We start from the raw sequence: 13,505 nt of genomic DNA, 5'->3' as shown, positions 1-13,505 counted from the left end.
CGTTCAAAAGCCCAACAACAGATTATTAAATAAATGTGGTGTAGTTCTCTAATGGATTACTATAACAACTAAAAACGATGGCAGCAATCTACCTATTCTGACAAAGGATGTTTATTAGGTATTATTATGTGAAAAAACAATGAAGCAGACAACTGCAGTTTACTCGGTGAATTTTCCAAAATTAAATACACATGTGTATGTTGAGAGGAGAAAAGTCTGGAGGAATATATACCAAAATGATATCCCCGGGTGGTAAGATTTCAAGAAACTGAGGTTTACTCCTTTTCCTTTTTACTTACCTCATTAACCTTATTCTAAAAAACAGTGATCACACATTGCTTATATATTTAAAATATAAATATACAATTTTTGAAGGGAATGAAACCACATTTTTGCATACCCAAGAAATGAAGCCAAGATAGTAGAACGATAATGAGATCTCCTAACCAGAATAAACTAATTCAGTTTCTTAGACTGTTTATGAAGCAAAGTAATTTTCTCCTTTTCACACAACTACCCTCCCTCCCACGCTGCTGGCCAGGCCAAGGGCCGCTTATCCTCTCCTCTCACCCTCACGCAGCTCCGCCCCCCATCCCCCAGTTCCCTCCCCACCCTTTAGTCTGTGCCCTGTGGAACCAGGCTTCAGAGTCAACAAACTCCCCTACCAGCTCCCGCCGGTCACAAAGTTTTCTCCACAGTCAGATTTAAATACAAAAAAATACTCCTTGATAGCTTATTAAACCTACCTTCTAAGTCTTCTTTTAGGTTGCTACTGTCCTTTTTCTAAAACATGGCCTTTTGCTCAGATAAAAATCCATCTTCTATTGCTCCTTCTCACTGATCACTTACCCACATCCTGATCAATGACTCTCGCCCACATGTTCACGGACAACTTCGGCACCCAGCTAAGACTCATGTTCTCCACGTCTTCAGTGTTCACATAAGATCACTTGTACAAAACCCACGAAGTCCAATTTTCCTGGTCGCCTCAACTCCTACAACCTCTCCCCTTACTCCATTTTAAAACCGTATTCCCACACGTACTAGATCTCACCACAATCTAAAACTGGTCCCCATCTAAAATCTAAACTGTCAACTTTTCACTCTGGCTTAACCTTTGCCTCTCTTTTCACTTGGCTTATCATTTCCAAACTTTACTTTCCGTCCTTTTCCAGCTCAGACCTTCTGGTATTAGACCCAATCTCCCAAGTGCTTTCCTTTCCAATCTCCCCACTCTATTACCAATGCCTCCTCCTCTGCTTGCCGCAAGAGCGCCTCCGGCATTATGTTAGGCATGGAGGTATGTGCCTTTCGGGAATCCCCTCTGCACCCTGGATTTGGCAGTGAAAAGGCAGCTTCCATGGCCATGCGAAAAGCACTACTTCTCCACTCTTGCGAGTAGGCTATCACTGTTTTTTTCTACTTTGTATCATCAATATGTTATCTGTGACACCCTATGTTTAATTTCTTGATCTATTAACCCATTGATTCAGCAGTTATCCCAGTCTAAAGTCATCTTAAAGAAAAGAAAACCCTTTGTTAATCAGCAAGAAAAAAGTCTGAAAGGATAATATACCATAATGTTAAAAATGGTTATCTTGGGATGGTAGAATACCAAGCAGTTCTAATTTTTTCCCTTTTGCTAAACTGTTTTCTAATCTATCTGCCACAAAAGTGTACTATTATTTTGAAAGTTCATTTTTAAAAATCTTTAAAAAAAACTTTAATTGCCATATCCAATGATTATATCCTAGCCCCTTATTTCTCAGAATCCTTCTGCAGCATGACTGCCTTCCTTGGCTCATCACTCGCTCAGTTTCACGATACTATTTCCCTGATTGTCCTCCTATTCCTAGGCTGCTTATTTCTCAATCTCCTTCCTGGGCTCACTTTTCTTGAATGAACACTGGCATTCCCCAGAATTCTGTTCTCAGACCTTTTCTCTTCTCATCTAAACTCTGCGTCTCCTTAAATGACTTCATCTAAACCCATGATTTCTCCTATTACCTACCTTTACCCTACACTGACCATCTCTGTCCAAGTGGTGAATGGTCCACTAAATACCTCTGGGTGCCCCACTGGGATCTCAAAATCATGTCTAAAAATAGTCAATGATCATGTCTAAAAACAGTCATAACTCTACCCTCTCCCAATCAGTTCTTTCTTCCGCATTCCCCATCTTACCAAGAGGCATTCTAGGTGCCTCTTGCCCCAGTTTGTCCCTAACTTACCTTCAAGTCTTATTGGTTAAATGACACAGTATGTTTACTTACCTAAGACAGCAAAGTATGCACAAGGTGAAATTATTATCAAGTTTTTTATTAGTACTCCATTAATCCAAAAGCTATACTTTCATTTTGGAAAGGCAGAACACAAGAGGGCTGTTTATCATTTGGAAAAGAGATATAAAATATTTTAGACTCTGTAAGCAATGCTTGGCAGAACAACTTTACTAATACATTCAAGATGAAAGTAAGCTACTGGGTTTTTTTCCTGAATTATTTTTAAAATTAGAATTAGAACTTAGAATTTTCCAAGTGATATGAGGCATATGTACACAACTGCGTACCAGGAACAAAAGGAACATCACACAGTGTGGTATCTGAATAACCAACCATTATTGTTAATAGAGGACTACCCACATCACACTAATGATCAATTTTCAAAATAAGTGGAATTAGAAAACACAATAAGTTAAACCAGATGAAATATTTGATATTTCATTATCTTTCTCAGGATCACCAATTATCACTCTGACTTATCAAGATATAAGTCACATTTAATGGAGATTCAGTAGTACAAGACTGGACATTAACGTTCATATGCTTGAGAGCAGACTGCTTTGTTTTATATTAATCTGTTATTTTGATAGTGCCTAAAATACCATATATTTCACTTGTCAAAGTAACCCTCTCTATTCAACAGCTATCACTATCTAATAAGGTCTCAAACAGCTATTACTGACCTTCCTGAAAAAGGTTCCATCTAAAGGACATTTTTAAAAGGAGATACTATGCTGCAATAAACACAGAGATGCATATATCTTCTTGAATTCATGTTTTCATTTTCTTTGGGCAAATACTCAGAAGTGGAATTACTGGATCATATGGTAATTCTATTTTTTTTTTAAGATTTTATTTATTTGAGAGAGAGAGAATGAAAGAGAGAGAGACAGCACAAGAGGGGGGAGGGTCAGAGGGAGAGGCAGACTCCCCGCTAAGCAGGGAGCCCAATGTGGGACTCGATCCCGGGATTCCAGGATCATGACCTGAACCGAAGGCAGTCGCTTAACCAACTGAGCCACCCAGGTGCCCTGGTAATTCTATTTTTAATTTTTTACAGAAGCTCCATACTGTTTTCCACAGTGAGCACTCTTAATTTCAAAAGTTTTGCCCAAAGAAATGAAAACATGAATTCAAGAAGATATATGCATCTCTGTGTTTATTGCAGCATAGTATCTCCTTTTAAAAATGTCCTTTAGATGGAACCTTTTTCAGGAAGGTCAGTAATAGCTGTTTGAGACCTTATTAGATAGTGATAGCTGTTGAATAGAGAGGGTTACTTTGACAAGTGAAATATATGGTATTTTAGGCACTATCAAAATAACAGATTAATATAAATCTGCAATAGCCAAGATATGGAAGCAACCCAAGTGTCTACAGACTGATGAATGGATAAAGAATGTGGAGATGTATATATATCACACACACACACACACACACACACACACACACACACACACACACCCCACACACACATCGGAATATTACTCAGCCATAAAAAAGAAAAAAAGAATGAAATCTTGCCATTTGCAACAAGATGGATGGACCTAGAGGGTATAATGCCAAGTAAGTCAAAGAAAGACAAATACCATATGATTTCACTCATATGCAGAATTTAAAAAACAAATGAACAAGGAAAAAAAGAGACAACAGACTCTTAAATACAGAGAACAAACTGATGGTTGCCAGAGGGGAAGTTGGTGGGGGGAATGGGTGAAATGAAGAGGATTAAGAGTACACTTCTCTTGATGAACACTGAGAAATGCATAAAATTGTTGAATCATTATATCGTATACCTGAAACCAATATAAGGCTGTATTGTTAACTGTGCTTGAATAAAAAAATTAATAATTCAAAAAAAAATAAAAGGAGAAACTATGCTTTCTCAAAAGAAGCAATCTAATGGTTCCAGATACTTACTATGGTAGAAACACCATAGAGCAAAGAAGGGGGGGAGGAAGAAAAGGAGAATGACTGGTAAACTGGGAGTCAAAAGACCCTAAAAATTTAAGGACAGCACCAGTACTCCTCTGGGCACCCAGCCCACTAAGGGGGACTCCAAGCAGGCAGGCTTCCACTCTGTGATCCTGTCCGGTCACATAAGGTCAGACTGGGGTGAGAAATAGGCATTAAGATGAACTCTCTCTCGTCAAGAATTTAGAAAAGGGAAAAAGAGATGTGCACTGTGTAGGACTAGAACTGGAACATGTCAAAGAGCAGCTGTGGGCACCAACTTCTGCCTGCCATGCGGGTTGAGTATCAGAGAAAGCCAGTGAAATGAGAAAGAAGAATAAAGCTAAGACAAGAGGACAGGGAGTGCTCCCCAACATCCTCATTTTTCCAGTTGCTAGGCCAACCTCTATTCCTGTCCCCAGGTTCTAAGAGAAGTCCTTCCATGCTTAGAATGAATTCCTTTTTTACTACCTTAGGTGGGTTTTTCCTTGGTATTATAGTCAAGGTCCCTAACTAACAGGGTTTTAGAACAGAGATTACTACACTTTAAGTTACCCAAACCTTCTTGGTCTTATTCTGCATCTGTAAAATTGAGAGCATTGAACATGATGAACTCAAAAATTTTCGTCATAAATCTGTCACTTATTCTCCGACAGAGGTATAATGCAGTTACGTAGGCATGCAGACTAAATAAACTATAGTTATTTTTCAAGTCTTAGCAATGCATTTGTCAAGTTTACTTGATCTAAATTGACTTCTAAAACTAATTTGTGATAGCTGGGACATCTCAGTAACTTCTTTTCTACATGAAAAAGCTTGGTGCATCTATCAATAAAACTAACAGCTTTAGAGCGGCAGCAGTATTTTACATTTTAATGGGAAGCATGTGTACAAGCAGAAAATGATAAAATGCTCGGTGATTAACTGACCAACATTTAATCTCTAAATGGAAGTAGTGAGTTAAAGAGTACAGGTGTGGAGTTAGGGGCCATATTTGAATCCCAGTTCTACCTCTTACCAGCTGTGTGACCTTGGGGCAAGCTATTTACCCTCTCTGTGCTCTAACGTCCTCATCTGTAAAAAGTGACATCAATATCAGTGGAATCTTCCTCATAAGGGTGTGGTGAGGATTACATGAATTAATACTTACATGAATTAATACACATAAAGACTCAAGAACAATATGTGGCCCTTAAGGACACCATAATGTTAGGGCTTACTATGCCCCTTCTGTTGGTGCTACTGGAACCAATATAATAGACCTGACCCTTTAAGAGTCTGGTTGTCTCTGGAAAAATCCTTCTCCTTAGCCACAGCACTTCCTTCAAACCCCAACCTGCCTTAACAGCGAAGTCTCTTAGGACCCAGGCCAACTCTAACCTGATAAAGACACTAAGGTTGACAGGTGAAAAATTTCAAGGTCATACAACTATTTAGAGAGATAAAACTAGAATCCGATTTGCAAAAAAATACAAAGAAATTTGTATTCTGTTGGAAAGAGCAAAACTTTTGAAATTAAGAGTGCTCACTAGTACTTACCACTGCGTGACCTGGAGAATTTCAGTTAACTCCTGACTTCAGTTTCCATCTACACATTAGGAATTATCATCACCACCTTATTATTGAGTTGCGGTGGTGATTAAATGAATTCATTTAAATGCCTAGCCCAGAGCAAGGCACTCCACCAGAGGTCACTCAATCTTGGCTTCCATTGTCCACTTCTTGCCTATTGCTCCTTTATCATTCACAAAACCAAAGGAACCAAAGGAACTTGATACCCCTCAAAATCACTGCTACAGATCCCACACCTCCCTAGGTAAGTTTATAAGAGATTAGGAGATGTACTGGTAGTCAAAACACTGGACTTCATTTGGCAATGGCATTATTTCCCATTTTTTCTCATCACACAAGTATGATTTTCTAGCTTTTACGGGCTGTTCAAGTTCTTCCGCCCTAACCAGAGTAGCTACTCTACATCTGTGCTGTTCAATACACAAGCCACTAGCCACCGGGCTATGGGGCACCTGAAATGTGGCTAGTCCAAATTGACATGTGCTGTAAGTATAAAATGGATGCCAGATTTTGAAGAGTTAGTCCAAAAAAGAAAGGGTCAATTATCTCAATTTACAAATTTTTCTACTGATCACATGTTGAAATAATATTTTGGATATAATGGGTTAAATAAGATATACTAAAAGTAATCTCACCTGTTTTTTACTTAAAAAAAAGTGACTATGAGAAAATTTAAAATTACACATATCTTGTATTATATTCTATTGAACAGCACAGATCTACATCAATGCTTAAGGCATCAAAGAGCCAAACTTACAAATGAACACGTGAAACAAAACCAACTTGTTCACAATCCATACCCCGGAAGCTACAAAGGAAAGAAAAAAAAAGTGAGGCTTAAATTAAAATAAAAACACAAAACACATATATAAGCAAAAAAACATTAATTAGAAAAAGGAAAGTATAGGAATACAAAAACATATAAAAACTTATGCATAAGAATTCTGTAAGAATTATAGCAATTTATGGAATAATCATAAAAATGAATCACTGTAAAACTAAGCTCAAATAAGAACTATAAATCAATGAAGGATGGTGAAAAAAAATCCATTAAGGGGCTCTGATTTACTGACATACAAAATGTTCAATGTACAGAAATTCTGTACCCTCACTTTTCAAAAATGGACCATCAGATTAAAGGAAATCATGGTTTATAAACCCACATATGTATATATTTGAAACTTGGCCTCTAGAATTTCAAATGGCTGTTTTTTTTCAAAAGCGGAACCAACTTAAACTAGTGACAAGACATACACTACTAGGAAAGAAATATTGAAGAGTTTGTCTTGTTTCATCAACTTGGCACTGATTAGGAAAAAAAAGAAAGCCTCATATTTTCTACACATAAAAATGATTAATACAGCAATTTCCAAAGTGTAGTCCAGGGACAAATGGGGTCCTCATCCCCTTAAAGGACTCCACAAAGTCAAAACTATTTTCATAGTAATAATTTTAAAAGTTTTTTTTCACTTTCATTCTCTCAGTGTATTCCAGAAGCTACATGTGTGATAATGGTAACAGATTAAATGCAGAGGCTGATAAGAAGCCCATTGTCTTCCATTAAGTCAGACATTAATTAGATCTGCAAAAAGGTAAAAATTAGATCTTCTCACCAAGTTTTATATGGTTTTGGAAAACGTTTAATTTTCATCAAAAATGCTACTTAGATTAACGTGTAATGGGTTTTTAAATACTCCAGTTTTAATTTCTATTATGGTAAATATAAACAGATAAAACCCACATAAACAAAAGCTCTTTAGGATCTCCAAAATTTTTAGGAGAATAATGAGGTCTTGAGACCAAAAGGTTTGAGTACCACTGATGGTATGATCAAGAGATCAATGACAACACATGCATATACACAAAACATACTCTTCCTACCTCTGCCCTGGAAGACTATTACTGCTATTTATATCACAGAAATTTCTAACAGTTCAAACTCTCTAGTGACCAGCAAAGAAAGAAGTCTGGTGGGGGTAAAATTGGACAGGAAATTAAAGGCAAAGAAATTAATGCTTCCTTTTCAGTTAGAAGGCTGCCATTCCGATTTGAAGGCAAAATTCTAGGCAAATAGAAGATGTTTCAAAATTAACCTCCATGTTTATGCCATAAGCATTAATTTAATGTTTTCACATTCCTCCCAAAGGTCCTTAAAAATTCATACAAAATCCTAAGCCATTTGGAACAAAAGCTAGATTCTCAGAGCTTGATATACTTCTTTTCAATGAAAAATTTAAATTGTCATACTACCTTCACCCTCAAACAGGTAGCTTACCAAAGTTGGTGCCTAATGCAGAAAACCCCATACTCACACACTGAAAAGAAAATGCAAGGCTTACTACGGATAAAAATAGAATTAATTTCTGAGTCATAAAGTTTCTCACCATTTCTGTAACTTATAAAGAAAAAATTTTAAGTTTGGCAATCTCAAAGTGGCTAACTTCTCAATCTAAAAGGCAAGAAAATTTTAAAAACAGACTCACTGTATTAGCTCTATTAGCAGTCATTTTACTCTTGGACACACTATTCAAATTGAGAAACAACTCAGTTTAATATGGGAGGAAAGGCTGCATAACTTTAATTTGTTTAATACTGGAAATTCTTTCTTGTCTATCTAAATGTTTTTATAACTCAGTACCAAATTGCAAATGACCGTTTAAGCTTTTAGGAAGGCTCTTGGGTTCTCCAGCCCCAGGTTGGCACCTATTACCCAAATTACTTCACTTTTCAGGTATGTTTAGCATTTAATCGTTCTATAATACAAGAAACCTTGCGAGAAAAAAATCACTCCTGCTTCAATGCTATTTTTTCATCAGAAGATTTTCATTTAATGCTCCTCTGCCTATTCCTCAGTACGAGCAGTAGTCCAAGAGTGATGTCATGGAAAACAGCTTCCCTAGCCTTTAGAGATTGGATCCAGTGAGAATTCTAGGAAAAGCCTCTATTGGGCAATAAAACCCCAAATCTTCTAAGTTATATCCTAACAAGAAATCATCAACATTATAATGTTAACATTCTAGTTTTCTATAAAAATTATATAATCAAACTAAATCTTTCAGAAGGTCTTGATGTTCTGATACAGATTTACTGTAAATCTTTAAATGATGTAAAATCATTAACTAAATTCATTTATTTCATCAGAGACAAAGGAATAAATTTTCTATCTGTTCTTATTTGCTTCAATGATTCAGCCAGATGAGCTTTAAAGGCCTTATATTAAAAACAGAGTATCTGAGGAAATACCTTGCCTTTTCTAGTTTCTTCCAAAGTAAAAATTTCTAATTCTGAAAAGGCCTTCCACTTTTGGACCAGTAGCAGTACAACATATACCCACAGCAAAGATGAACCATGAAGGCCCCTCCAACGATTCTTAAGATCGTAATAATAATTATCTCCCATTACTCTCCCCCCTTGTTCACCCTGCCCCAGATACTGGCCTCTTTTGCTGTTTCTTAGAAACAGTCACACACCCACCTTAAGACTTCTACACTCGCTGTTCCCTCTGCCTGATCACTACATCCCCAGATATATATGGCTGCCTTCAAGTCTTTACTCCCTTCAAGTCTTTACTCCAGTGAGGCCTTGCTCGAACCCCATCTTTTAAAAAAACAAAACAAAAACCAAACAAACAAAAACCAAAAACCTCACCCACCCCCACAACCAGAAATCCTCACTTTCCCTTTCTGCTTTATTTTCCACTATAGTACATTAAAATAGAGATAACAGGCTCTTTTCCTTAATTAGTTTGCTTTTTATGTTTCTTTTTCTTTTTTTCAGTTTTGCTTTGACTGTTGTATCCCTCACAACCTAGAAATAACAGCACTTGGCACATAATAAGTGCTTAATAAATATTTGTTGGATGAAGAGATAAATTTAGTCTTCATAGCGCTCCATGTTCTGTAACCATCCCTGATTTAAAGATGAGAAGAATCAAAAGCTCACAGAGGTTATAAGGAACTTGCCCAAGGCTATGATTCTTAAGTGGTGGAGTTGGGGTCTGCCCCACTTCAGAGCCTCTGTGTTTAACCAGTATCCTACAATGCTTCACCAATGACTCATTTCTCTTCAATAAAAAACCCCACACCAACTATAGCATTCCAGTTCAGGGAAAATATATACTAATAAATTAATTCAACCCCTTAAATATTCATTCTTCTCCCAGTTAATGTTATTTACCCTTAAAATATTTACAACGTGAGGAGCAAGCTGACAAGAGGCAAGCTAATTTTGGGAGTCCAAGTGAAATGAAAATTTGGGCCCCCTTATCCGAAAGCAGGAAAAAAATGTTGTTAAAGGTACTAAAATAAAAAGCTCTCTCCTTTCTTCTGTGGTCTCTCTCAACTTGTCATGGTGTTTTTTTATTTGTTGTTTAATGCGTTCTAAGTGAAGAAAAATTAAAAATTAAAATTAGCATGAATTTTACCGTTCACCTTTATATTGTACAATGCCAGTTTTACATGCAGATTATTACACCAACTTCAGGGCCCTTCTGAACACCCATGAAGCCAAGCCAGCCCTGGTTCCAAGATTTTAGCCCCAGATAACCCAAATCAAGGCAGAGAGAAGGTCAAACCTTGAAATTCCCAATAAAGCAGTGATTTGCCAAAATTTTATCTTCAGGACAAATGATAAGTCCAGTGTATAAAAGCTAGCACATTAAAATAGGCTCTTCCATTTGCTAATTTAATCGTGCCCGCTTATATCTTTGTCTTTTTACAAAACACAAAAGTATACTCTAAAAAACAACTGGTATTGGGTTATAAAATATTTCAGAAAAAACTCAGAAAACCATTTTTTGCCTAAAAATAACAATATACTATGAAAAATCCTTCTCTTTCACTTTTTGTGGACCATTTTTAAGCCAAACCATACTACATTTTTGATGTACCCAATAGGAATTATTCCATACTGATCTGTTACACACATATCTTAGTTCTGACAAATAATAAATCCCATTTCTCAAGCCACAAATATTTACTCTTCTATTATTCCTAAGTTAAATCAGCAATAGAGTGCAAATTAACACCAATTCCCACTGAAGAACTGGTTCTAAGCACCTACTAAGTGCTGATGATTTAAAAGAGATTTATGTTATATAAACACTATTACATTGTCAAAAAGTTGAAAATTTCTATACATTTCTAGATCTGTTAAGAATTACAGAAATCTGAATGCATTTGTAAGCTCTTAAAAAACAATTTTCAAATTAGTAGATATATTCAGGCATCCTGTTCCCTAGATATGAAAAATACCATTAAAATTAGAGAATATATCTTAGAAGCATTTTCTAAATTACCATTAAATCAGATCAACAAAAATAAATTCGGAAAATACATAAGACTAAACATCAAGTGTTAAATAAATATTCCGAGTAAGAAAAAGGGCATAAGCGGCCTAGAAAAATGAAAAGCAAAGCACCACAGTAACGTTAAATTTGAATTAAAGAATACCGTTATTTAAATAAGCAGTTAGCATTTCGTAGGAAGGCCAAGCAACGTGACTATTATATATCCAGTCGATTCACAGCACTCCTTCGCTATTCCATACTTATTGCTTACACTTATAATACACGAAAGAAAAAAAAAAGAGGCAGCAACAGTTAGCCACTACAACATTAACCACTCTGGCAAGGGTTACTTAAAAAATCGCTTTGCATTTTTACAACACTTTACAGCTATAGGTTATTTTCACGTATATGACCTCATATAGTCCTCACTACCCTGTGATGTGGCTATTACTGCCTAGATTTCATAGATAAGAAACCGATGTTCGGTAAGCGATTTTCTCAGCGTCACCCAGTCGAACCCAGACCTTCTGATTCCACGTTTTATGCCTCGCATTTCGCATAGTTCTATTTCAGGCATAAACAGAATTTTTAAAGGGAAGGAACGGGTTAGGGAGAAAATAATCATGGTACCTGCAGCTGTGTGCTGCAAAAAATGGCTGAATTATGCTTCTTCCGTTTTTTTTCCCCCCTCCTTGAAAAAAATATTTCAAACAATTTAAGTAAACTCAAAGACAAATTAGGTCCCGGCGTCTACCAAATGTTTGACTCGGGTCTGTGCAGAAAACGCTACCGAATCCGTGCCGAGCGCGGGGCCGCGGACGAAGCCCGGGCTCCCGCAGGCCGGAGGGCCAGGGGCGGCTACGCACCTCGGGGGTCTGTCCAACCTCTAGTGGACGGCAGTCTGCATCAGGAAGAAGCGGGCCGGCGGGCCGGGCGGTGGGCGGTCGGGCGCCGGGATGGCACTCGGCAGGATCCTCGAACCTCTACAAGGGGCCGCTCCCGGGCCGGGCCGGGACGCTCCGGCGGGGGGCGAGTCTGCGCGCCTGTGGGCCCCTCGGAACCAGTCCTGGGAAAGAAGACAGCACTGAGTCGCGAGTCGAGACAGTCGGGCTCGGCGCAAGGCGGCGCGGCGTCGGGGCCGGGCCCGGCCTTGCCAACGCCAGGGGCCTCGCGGCGCCTGGCGGGGCTCGGCCGGAGGGCCGACTCGGGGCCACGGGCGGGGGAGAGGGCTGGGGGGCCGCGGGCAGCAGCAAAAGCACCGGCGGTAGCGGCGTCGACGACGGCGTCTCCGGGCTTCTGCCCCGAAGCGCGCCGAGCCTCAGGATCACCCACGCCGGGGGTGGAGGAAGGCGGGAAAGGGGCGGGCAAGGGGCGGAGCGTGCGGGGCCACGAGCCAGGGGCCGCTCCGGGCCGCGCGCCCCCTGCGGGCCGCGGGAGCCGCCCGGGGCCGGCCCAGGGAGGCGGGGCCCGCCGGCAGGGGGTTCCATGCGCCGTCGTCGCAACGCGGAAGCCTGCCACGCGGGTAGGAAGGTCGAAGGGCGGGAAGACGAGAGTTGGAAAGCAGGCCTCGGTGGCGCTCTCGGCCCCCATCGGCGCCTCGAGGGGGCCCGCGGGCGGGCCGCGGCCCGGAGGGTGTTTACCTTCCCCCTGGTCGAGCGCCAATGCCGCCATGTTTCAGCCAGCGCGCGTCACTTCCGGCGCCGGGGGAGCGGGAGCGGGTGTGGGAGCGGGGTGGGGGCAGGGCTGTCCCACGCCCGCGGGGCCCCACGTTCAGGCCGGCCACGCCGGCGGGCCCCACCGAGGGAATAATGCGGCCGGGCGCTGCACTGCGGGCCCGGCCCAACGCGGTTTCCCTCGTGGCGTCGCCGTCGGGGCTGGGAACGCTCGGTGGTGCTTGTCTCCCCGCAGCGGTCCCGCTTAGTCTGCACGAGCGGTGGGCTCAAGCTACCGCGATGCGCCCACCCTCGACAAGTTGAGGACTGGGACGCCGGGAAAATGTCTTTTTGCATCTTGAACACCACGGTGGGGGTGGGGGAATCTGCGACGACGGGGAGGAAGCCTTGCCATAGCTACCTGTTATAAAATTGACTACATCTGCGCCAAATGACATCATTTTTGTAAGGCAATTTGCAGGGGATTATTGCGTCATAGTTCCACTTGGCTTATTACACAACAATTACACGTTTCGGAAATGCATTTCCCAGAGGTGGGAAAATTCATAGAAAACGGCGTGTCTGCACCAGACAGAAATGTCGGATCTAAAAACGCTGTTCTATTTGCGTCAAAATAAGATGGCAAGGACGAACATTCAGAGAGCAGTGATTTTGGGGGTGGTTATTCTTTTTAAGTAAATCAGCTGTAGAATTCTAGTTAATGCTTTTAAAATATCGCCTTTTTTGATTTAAGAATAT

At 40.1% G+C, this 13,505-nt stretch overlaps 1 protein-coding gene across 2 annotated transcripts in view; it reads right to left on the bottom strand.

The window, feature by feature from the left end:
• The window catches only part of KLHL15 (kelch like family member 15), a 35,190-nt gene extending 22,408 nt beyond the window's left edge, over positions 1 to 12,782 (bottom strand). The window contains exons 1-2 of one of the 2 annotated variants that reach the window (XM_028122552.2): positions 12,735 to 12,782; positions 11,961 to 12,160 (exon numbers count right to left, since the gene is read on the bottom strand). The gene's annotated coding sequence lies outside the window, so the exon portion shown is untranslated. Of the gene's footprint in view, positions 1 to 11,960; positions 12,212 to 12,734 lie in introns of those variants that run through there. The other variant, XM_028122553.2, reaches the window with a different exon arrangement.
• Between the last annotated feature and the right edge of the window lie 723 nt (positions 12,783 to 13,505).

Source organism: Eumetopias jubatus, unplaced genomic scaffold (genome assembly GCF_037043125.1).
Source record: "Eumetopias jubatus isolate StellerSeaLion01/CBP00866 unplaced genomic scaffold, mEumJub1_p1.0 scaffold_11, whole genome shotgun sequence".
NCBI classification, from domain to species: Eukaryota; Metazoa; Chordata; class Mammalia; order Carnivora; family Otariidae; genus Eumetopias; species Eumetopias jubatus.
This window is presented reverse-complemented; position numbering and strand designations above follow the sequence as displayed.